Here is a 9894-nt window from a genome sequence, read left to right as displayed (position 1 = left end):
TCAGGGCAACTACAAACTATATCACTTAATGAGCCTTAAATATAGCCATTATTTTTATATCAATAGCACAAGAGAAAACCAAAAGTCCTTAACCATTGACCACTTTATCATATTTTAGGACTTTTTTTAAAAATCAGGTTATAGTAGGCACTAAGTTTTATTGAAAAATATTTAAACCGATGAAGGCTTTCCTTATTTCTTCAAAGTGCGATTTTTTCAAAGCACATTGATTTTATTTTTAAATTTCCCAATTTTTTTCCTAGTTTTTCAAATTGTACCAAAACATAAGACTGTGATATTTTGCTATTGCTTCAATGTGGGTAAATTAGGGAAAGGATGTATCATTCATTTAGTGCCCATGCTATGCATTTTAAAATAGGCATTATTTAATTTAATCCTGGCCCCAGTGCCAAGAAGTAATTGACCAGCCTAACAACACAACTTTGGACAAAGCTGGTACCTGAACACAAGTCTGTCTGTCTCCCAAGCTGTGCTCTTTCTCTTATACCTGCACAATAACATAAAACTGGCAAAGTGTATTTTTACTTTTCAAGATGCCACATGTGCCAAGAATAAATCAAGTGATGTTAAAGCATAATAGCATATTTTAAAGAAGCTTTAAAAATATATATTTTCACCCTGACAGTGACCCTTGTTGTAATTTATGGTTTGGGGAAGTAATATTATGTAAGTATAATTCGAAGTTGTCAAAACCTAAGACATTTAGAAATAATTTTTATTATTCATTTTGTTAATAACTTAATTTTTGGAGATTCAGTTTCCTTATTTGGTGTTTCCTTTTAACTGAGAAGTCTAAAACAAACAAAACCTTGTGTGTTATTCTGATATAGTTGAATAAATGATTATGTGTAGTTGTTCTTATATGGATAGTAATATGAATGTGACATGCACAAATTGTCCTCTTATAATCTTCAGATAAGTGTAAGTAAACATTTATGTGATAACTATTAAAGTGGACATTTTATTTCAATCTATAGTTGGTATTTTTTATAATGTTAGCAAATTTCCATTTAATGTCTTACAAGGTTATTTTCTATATGAAGTGCAGTTTTGAAAAGCTTGTAATAAATAAGATGTAAATCCCTAGGCAAGAATAGAGAACCCAGAAACTGAATAATACCTGTATAAGCCTTAAGTAGTTAATAAATATAGCATTTCAAATAAATGGATAAAAGAGGGACTATTTAATATATATTTTAATTGTTGATGTGGGAAAGAAGACCCCTACCATCATAAAAATAAATTCCAAATGGATTAAACATCTAAATATAAAAAAGCAGAATCACATGTGTACTGAAAGAAAATTTTAATCATGTTTAAGACATTAGGATAGGGAAGATCTTTTCTATATAGAAACAAAAAGCAAAACTATATCAAATTTTAAAATGTCTTAGAACTCAGATGTCATAATGAAAGTTAAAGAGGGAGAGAAATTTAAAAATATTCCTACCTTGTGTAACAGAAAAAAATTTTAAAACAAATACAAAGAATGCCTACAAATCAACAAGAAAAAGGTAAACTAATGTATGGGAGGAAAGACCTTTCCTTTACCCTCTTAGATTCTGAGGCTGGGCCTGAGAATTAAACTTACAAAAGAGATTAACAGGAGCAAAGCATACAAATTTTATTTGACGTTAATATTTTTACATGTACACAGAGGTTAATATATATGAAATATAAACCCAAAGGAATGGATAGGCTTGAGCGCATGTATACCATTTTAGCAAAGAAAGACAAACTGGAGAATGATGAGACAGGAAAAAGGGGCTTGAGCTAGGGTTGATAAATTGTGGAAACTAATGAAATACAACTTTTTTTTTTTTTTTTTTTTAATTTTTGGCTGTGTTGGGTCTTTGCTGCTCGCGGGCTTTCTCTAGTTGTGGCGAGCGGGGGCTACTCTTCGTTGCAGTGCTAGGGCTTCTCCTTGCAGTGGCTTCTCTTGTTGCAGAGCACAGGCTCTAGGTGTGCGGGCTTCAGTAGTTGTGGCATGTGGGCTCAGTAGTTGTGGCTCGTGGGCTCTAGAGTGTAGGCTCAGTAGTTGTGGCGCATGGGCTTAGTTGCTCCTCAGCATGTGGGATTTTCCTGGACCAGGGATCAAACCCGTGTCCCCTGCATTGGCAGGTGGATTCTTATCCACTGTGCCAGCAGGGAAGTCCCAGGGTTATTTTAATGGATATTTTTTATACAGGTTAATCTTGATGTTGGATCCCCATCTCCAGTGATAAGAATGTTCTCCTCATCCTGGTACAGGGAGGGCATCTTTCTCAAGGGAAGTTTTATGCCCTGCTTTGAGTAGTAAGGGGGAAGTCAGAGAGCCTTTCCTGTATTTGCTTTTTCTCAATTGCCTTCAGCTTAATCAGTATGCCAAAGTGATATATTTTAGGGTGGCATGTTCTGATACCCTTCACTACCCATTAGAAAAATGGGTAAATTATATAAACAGGTTAGTCATAGAAGAGGAAACACAAAAGGCCAGTAAACATAAAATTATCCTGAACCTCACTAGTAATCAGGGAAATGCAAATTTAAGCAATGAGATAGTTTAACCAGATTGAGAAATGTGGAGAATATGGAGTGTTGGCAAGGGTAAGGTAAGTGGATATTTTCATGCTGTGCTGCTAGGAGTGTAAAGTCCTCCAGCCATTTTGGGGGGCAATTTTGGAGTGTGATATGGCACATTCTGATTTTGGGTTAAGAATGGCAGGTATAGCACACCTTAACTTCTGCCCCTTTCTGAAACTCAGTAAAATGACAAGGAAGGCTTTTTTTGTTTTTTTTCAAGCGGCATAAACTAACAAGAACAGCAAGAATGTAAAGGACCCAACAGCATCAACATTTTGGACATTGGAAAGCTGATAGAGAAACAAAAACTAATTTGGCAAACACAAGAAAGCTGAAAACAGGAATGCGGAAAGCAAAGAAGCAATCCTTTACAACACAACTCCCCCTAAAAAGGCTTAGAAATTGATAGTAGCAGGTACCTCTAGGACTTGGAGTGAAAGTCTTTTCGTTTCAAAGTTTGTTTGCAATTTAAATCAAATCCCCCCTAATTCTATACTACTAAGCAATTTCCTCTCCCCCCACCTCAAGGAAGATTGGAGGCTAGTTTAGATTTACCATGAAATTAAGTAATCTTTAGGTTCAGAGCCTAGCACTGGCATGGGTCCCTTCCAAGGCCCTGGGAGGGGCCCAAGAAATGTGTTCAAATGGTCATTTTTTGGTTGGTTTTAATTTTTTAAACTAAGTTATTTTTTATTCTCTGTCTCAACGCCCCCAAATTTCATGAGTTTCAGACCCTGCAAAACTGGGATCTGCTCCTGACTAGAGGATTATTATGTGAGGAGGATTAAATAGGATCTCTACTCAAAAGAAACTAGACATTGTTAAGCCAGGGTCCTATACTAAAAAGAGAGGGATTTAGCAAAGCTTAATGTACAGTGAAGTTTGTATAATAAAAGTTCACATTCCCAGACTCCTCTAACCTAGCTTAAAGAATGCTGGCAACCAAGATTTACCCTCTAGACAGTAGATTTTAAAAGCCGTTTCTTAAAAAGTTGACTCCCCAAAGAAAAGACCTAATGATACTGAATCTAGAGTCCCCAAAGAAAGGTTCCTGTGAGATTACCCTACAATGCAGTGCACAATTGCTGAGCCTCCCTTCCTTAGCACCTTCACACATGGAATTGTAAAGTCTTCTACTCTTAAGTTTAAATATATACACCAAGAGCCAGCATCTTATGGAAAACTAAAAGAATAAATGGAAATAAATGAAAAAAAAAAACCCACTTAAAGCAGTAAGAGAATTTAACAAAGTAGCAGGATATAAAATTAACATAAAAAATATACAGTCTTCACCAAAGAAGATATACAGATGGCAAATAAGCATATGAAAAGGCGCTCCATATCATATGTCATCAGGGAAGTGCAAATAAAAATGAGATATCACTACAGACCTACTGGGATGGCCAAAATCCAGGATACTGACAACACCAAATGGTGGTGAGAATGTGGAGCAACAGGAACTCATTCATTGCTGGTGAGAATGCAAAATGATACAGCCACTTTGTAAGAATATTGGCACATTCTTACAAGACATATTCTTACTAAATGATCTGATTGTGCTCCTTGGTATTTACCCAAATGAAGTAAAGATTTATGGCCACACAAAAATCTGCACATGGATGTTTATAGCAGCTTTATTCATAATTGCCAAATCTTGGAATCAAACAAGATGTCGTTCAGTAGATGAATGGATAAACTGTGGTACATCTAGACAATAGCATATTATTCAGTGCTAAAAAAGAAACCAGCTATCAGGGAGTGGCCAAGATGTCAGAGTAGGTAGATCCTGAGTTCACCTCCTCTGGTAGGCACACCAAAATTACAACTAGATTATCTACAGAGCAGCTATTGATGAGAAGGACCAGCAGACTAGCAGAAAAAATCTTCTACAACTAAAAATGTAAAGAAGGAACCACAGTGAGACAGGTAGGAGGGGCAGAGATGTGGTATAATTAATACCTGTACCCACCAGTGGGCGATTCACAAATAGGAGAATAATTACAATTGCAGAGTTTTTCTCCAAAGAGTGAGGGATCTGAGCCCTACATTGGGCTTCTCAGCCCAGGGCTCCTGCACCAGGAAGACAAGCCCTCAGAATGTTCAGCTTTGAAGGCCAGCAGGGTTTACTTTTGGGAGACCCTTTTGGGAAATACAGACTCCACTCTTAAAGGGCACACACAAAATCTCACATGCTTTGGGACCCAAGGCAGAAGCAGTAATTTGAAAGGAGCCTGGGTCCAGACCTCCCTGCTGATCTTGGAGAGCCTCCTGGAGAGGAAGGAGGCAATGGGAGATCACATTGGGACAGACACTGACTGCAGCCATTTGAGGGAGTCATTCTACCATGAGGACACATGTGTTGGCAAGATGAACTTAATAGATGTATATAGAACATTCCATCCAAAAGCAGCAGCACCTACTGCTGCTTTTCAAGTGCACATGGAACATGCTCCAGGATAGATCACATGCCAGGCCACAAAACAAATCACAGTAAATATAAGAAAACGGAAATATCCAGCACCTTTTCCAACCACAATGCTGTGAGACTAGAAATCAACTATAAGAAAAAAAAAAAAAACCGCAAAAAATACAAACCTGTGGAGGCTAAATAATATGCTGCTAAACAACTAATGGATCACTGATGAAATCAAAGAGGAAATCAAACAATAACTGGAGGGACTTCCTTGGTGGTGCCATGGTTAAGAATCCACCTGCCATTGCAGGGGACATGGGTTTGAGCCCTGGTCCGGGAAGATCCCACATGCCGTGGAGCAACTAAGCCTGTGCGCCACAACTGTTGAGCCTGTGCTCTAGAGCCCACGAGCCACAACTAAGCTGCCTGTGTGCCACAACTACTGAAGCCCACGTGCCTAGAGCCCGTGCTCCACAACCAGAGAAGCCACTGCAATGAGAAGCACGCATGCTGCAACAAAGAGTAGCCCCCGCTCGCCGCAACTAGAGAAAGCCTGTGTGCAGCCACGAGGACCCAACACAGCCAAAAATAAATAAATAAAATTAAATAAATTAAAAAAAAATACCTGGAGACAAATGAAAAAGCAGTTCTAAAAGGGAAGTTTATAGCCATGCAAACCTATGTTAGGAAACAGGAAAAGTCTCAAGTAAACAACCTAACCTTATATCTAAAGGAACTAAAAGAAGGAGAATAACCAAAGTTATTAGATGGAAAGAAATCCTAAAGAACAGAGCAGAAATAAATGAAATAGAGACTAAAAAAACAATAGAAACGGTCAAAGAAACAAAGATCTAGTTCTTGAAGAGATAAACAAAATTGACAAATCTTTAGCCAGACTCATCCAGAAGAAAAGAGAGAGGGCCTAAATCAATAAAATCAGAAATGAAAAAGGAGAAGTTACAACTGACACTACAGAAACATAATGGATCATAAGAGATTACTACAAACAACTACACAGCAATAAAATGAAAAACCTAGAAGAAATGTACAATCTCCCAATATTGAACCAGGAAGAAACAGAAAATACGAACAGACCAGTAATGAAATTGAATTAGTAACAAAAAAAAACTCCCAACAAACAAATGCCAAAACCAGATGGCTTCACAGGTGAATTCTACCAAACATTTAGAGAAAAGTTAACACCTATCCTTCTCAAACTATTCCAAAAAATTGCAGAAGAAGGCGCCCTTCTGAACTCAATGCACGAGGTCAGCATCACCCTGATACCAAAATCAGATAGAGAATGTCAGACAGAGAAAGGCAAATACTGTATAATTTCACTCATATGTGGAATCTTAAAAAACAAAACAGGCAGTCGCTGCAGGTGTTAGCTCTGGTGCAGGCAGCTCTGACTGAGCTTCCACTCGTGGACGGACCGGCGGACTGACGAGGTGCTGCGCTCCCACTGGCCTCCTCCGACCACCCGGCGGCAGGCGACCGCCCCGGGCGATGCAGCCGGCAACACTGCTGAGCCCAAGCCCGAAGGCGGCCGCCTGGCGACGGCTTTTCAAGACTTTTCTCCTTTTTGCAGGACTTCTGGTTAAATTTCCCGTGGGGTTGTATTTTTCCTGAAAATTACTGCTTTTCCAAAGCCTCCTGTTAATGTCCCCTGATGACAGTGGCTTTTGCGCGACCATTGTCGCGGTGGTGGGCCTGCATGTGGTGCTGGCGGGGTTCGTGTTCATCGTGTGGAAGGAGGGGATGCCTGACTGGCGGGAAGAGAAAAACGAGCAGCGCAGCCCTTGCTTCCAAGCTGCAGGCGTGGGGGGCCGGGAAGCACTGAAAGGGGTTTTCTTGTCCGTGTTTAAAAAGAAAAAGTGTGGGTTTTTTGTTTTTTGGGGTTTTTTTTTTTTTTTTCTGTTTAAGAGGGGAGGGAAATTAAGTATTTACTGCAGCTTATACTTCGGTAAAAATGGGGGCGCGGGGAGGGCTGACATCTTTCCCCACTGCCTGTTAAGGTGCCAAGTGCTTTTCGTTCTGGACATAATGCTTTTGACTGAGATCATGTCTGACTAATGTAAATATTAGTGTCAGAATAGAAGCTAAGGGCTTCCCTGGTGGTGCAGTGGTTAGGAATCCGCCTGCCAGTGCAGGGGACACGGGTTCGTGCCCCGGTCCGGGAAGATCCCACATGCCGCGGAGCGACTAGGCCCGTGAACCACAACTACTGAGCCTGCGCGTCTGGAGCCTGTGCTCCGCAACGGGAGAGGCCGCGATGGTGAGAGGCCCGCGCACCACGATGAAGAGTGGCCCCCGCTCGCCGCAACTAGAGAAAGCCCTCGCACAGAAACGAAGACCCAACACAGCCATAAATAAATAAATAAATAAATAGAAAAAAAAGAATAGAAGCTAAGATAAAGTAACACTAATTAGTAGGTTTAGAATTTATTTCATATTAAAATACGTGTCGTGATGTAATTTTTCTGGCTTGGCTCGAGCGACAGTTTTAAGAGTGCACCCTCATTGATGCTGCTCACAGAGATGTGGATGTACTGTTGCTGCTTTCCAACTCTGCCTACTACGTGGCCTATTACGATGATGAAGTTGACAAAGTAAACCAGTATCAACGACTAAGTCTAGAAGACCTGGAAAAAATTGAAATAGGTCCTGAACCCACTCTTTCCGGTAAGGCAGAGTTCTGCTGCATGCGACTGCACTACAGATTTAAAGAAGCAAGTGGCTATTTCCACACCCTGAGAGCTGTAATGCGCAATCCAGAAGAGGATGGAAAAGATACCCTTCAGTGCATTGCAGAGGTGCTGCAGATCACCAAGGAAGCCATGGGATTAGATGTACCTATAATAGAGAAAAAGCCTGAGAGGAAGAGCAGTAGACCTCATGAAAACATCATTGGCATCAGATCTCAAAACCAAGGCTCTTTGGCCCAGGGGAAAATTGGAAATCAGATAGTAGTCTTGAAACCATGGAAAACACTAGTGTGATGGATAATGAAGCCCAGGCAGAGTCAGACGGGGAAATGTCTTCAGATAATGACTCATACCACTCTGATGAATTCTTTACAAATTCCAAGTCTGATGAAGACAGGCAGCTAGCAAACTCTTTAGAGAATGTGGGGCCAGTAGACTATGTTCTTCCTAGTTGTGGTATAATTGCTTCAATACCTCGATTAGGCAGTCCATCCCAGTCTATTAGCAGCACTGATATTAGCACTTATGTTCCTTCAGAGGTTACTCTTGTTCATGAAAGTGGGCTTGGAAAAGGCTATGCGTCTTCTTTGAAGAAAAGTCCTTCTGCTGCCAACATACACATATTGACTGGCTTTGCTTAGCCCATGGATATTTATTGCCACAGATTTGTTCAAGATGCACAAAACAAAATGACCCAGCTGTCAGAAACCAGGTCTGTTTCTCAGCTGGCTAGTGAGGAAGGAAATCAAATGACCAATCAAGTTTCTAAAGAAGAAACTCACTTTGAATCAACGGAACAGATACCTTCTCGACCATCTCAATTAGATGTGTCTTTTTCTGCAGCAGGCCCACATCTTTTGTCAGTTGAACCAGGGCATTCAGTTGTATCTCAAAAGACCCCCGGCTCTGAATCTGGCACACTTGAACTTGAGAGAAGTCTTCACGTAACTCCTTCTCCTTCAGAGAGCTGTAGCAGCAGAGCAGTCTCTCCCTTTGCAAAGATTCGAAGTTGCATGGTCCAGGTTGCTAATATTACCCAAGCTGGATTAACCCAGGGGATAAACTTTGCAGTGGCAAAGGTTCAGAAGAGCCCTGCAGAACCTGAAGTAGTTAATGAAGTCCAGCAGAATGAACTTAAAAATATGTTTACTCAATGCCAGACACGAATAATTCAGATTTAGCGTTTAGCCACACAGAATCCTGTGGCTTTTATTTAATCCAAAAAAAAGGAGGTGTCATATAACCTGTACTGTCTTTGAATCTAGGGATCCCAAATTCTAATTATGTTTATTTGGAAAGGTTTTAAAAGGAGACTGAACCTGAGCAGATTTCCAAATTTGAGAGCTATGACAGTGGAAGTGCATCATCCTAGAATGTGTAGACCTAAGTAGCTTATACACTACAGAGCAGTTTGTCTCTCTAAAAGTAATTCAAGAATAGATTACTTTGGGACGTAATAACCTGAACCTTTTTTGGAGTGGGGTGGGTGGGTAGAATGTATGAAGTAGACACAAAGGGTGGACATGGATCCATTTAGGTGATTAGCATTTTTCATAATTTGTTTTGTTCTGTTTGTCAGTTCATTTCTGTGTGTTTCCTCTGCAAGGTAAATACTTAGTTTTTAGTGACTTTGAAGTGTTACTAGTATGGAGAAGCATTTTAATATAAAAACTATCGGTTTAGTTTTTGATGGCTTAACCATTCCCTATAAAGAGTTAATTGAGGGCTAATGGCGCTACAGTCAAGAAATGAATGTCCATTTGATCCTGATTTTCCCCACATTCTACTTAAACAAATTTAAAATACTGCTACCTTGTACACCCCAAAGTCTAGGAGCATTAAGACTTGTCAGTCATAAAACCTGAGATGTGAGATGTGAATACCAGCGCCTATTAATTTTGCTCTATTTTCAGAAATGTTAAGAATGTATACATATTGGATACTGGTAATGCTTGAAAGAAATCTTTCAAGTTGTAATTTTTTGCAGGGGGCAGTCCATAACATCCTGTGTAGATGAGCACAACTATTGAAAATTTAGTCTGAAGCACAATTGTGCTAAAATTTTAGGTTTTGTGACTGTAACCTTGACCACATGGAACCAGGGCCTTGTCTGTAAGCCTATACAGTAAGAAAGTTGCACACCTTATTCCAAACAAGTATTGGTTTGTCTGATATCTTAAGAGCCTTACT

The 9894-nt window shown here is 39.9% G+C and overlaps 1 pseudogene; it reads left to right on the top strand.

Moving 5' to 3' along the window:
• The first annotated feature begins 7461 nt into the window (after positions 1–7461).
• LOC132363348 (phosphatidylinositide phosphatase SAC2-like) lies at positions 7462–8885 on the top strand (annotated as a pseudogene).
• The last annotated feature ends 1009 nt before the right edge of the window (positions 8886–9894 follow it).

Source organism: Balaenoptera ricei, chromosome 3 (assembly GCF_028023285.1).
Source record: "Balaenoptera ricei isolate mBalRic1 chromosome 3, mBalRic1.hap2, whole genome shotgun sequence".
In the NCBI taxonomy this organism is placed as follows: domain Eukaryota; kingdom Metazoa; phylum Chordata; class Mammalia; order Artiodactyla; family Balaenopteridae; genus Balaenoptera; species Balaenoptera ricei.
This window is presented reverse-complemented; position numbering and strand designations above follow the sequence as displayed.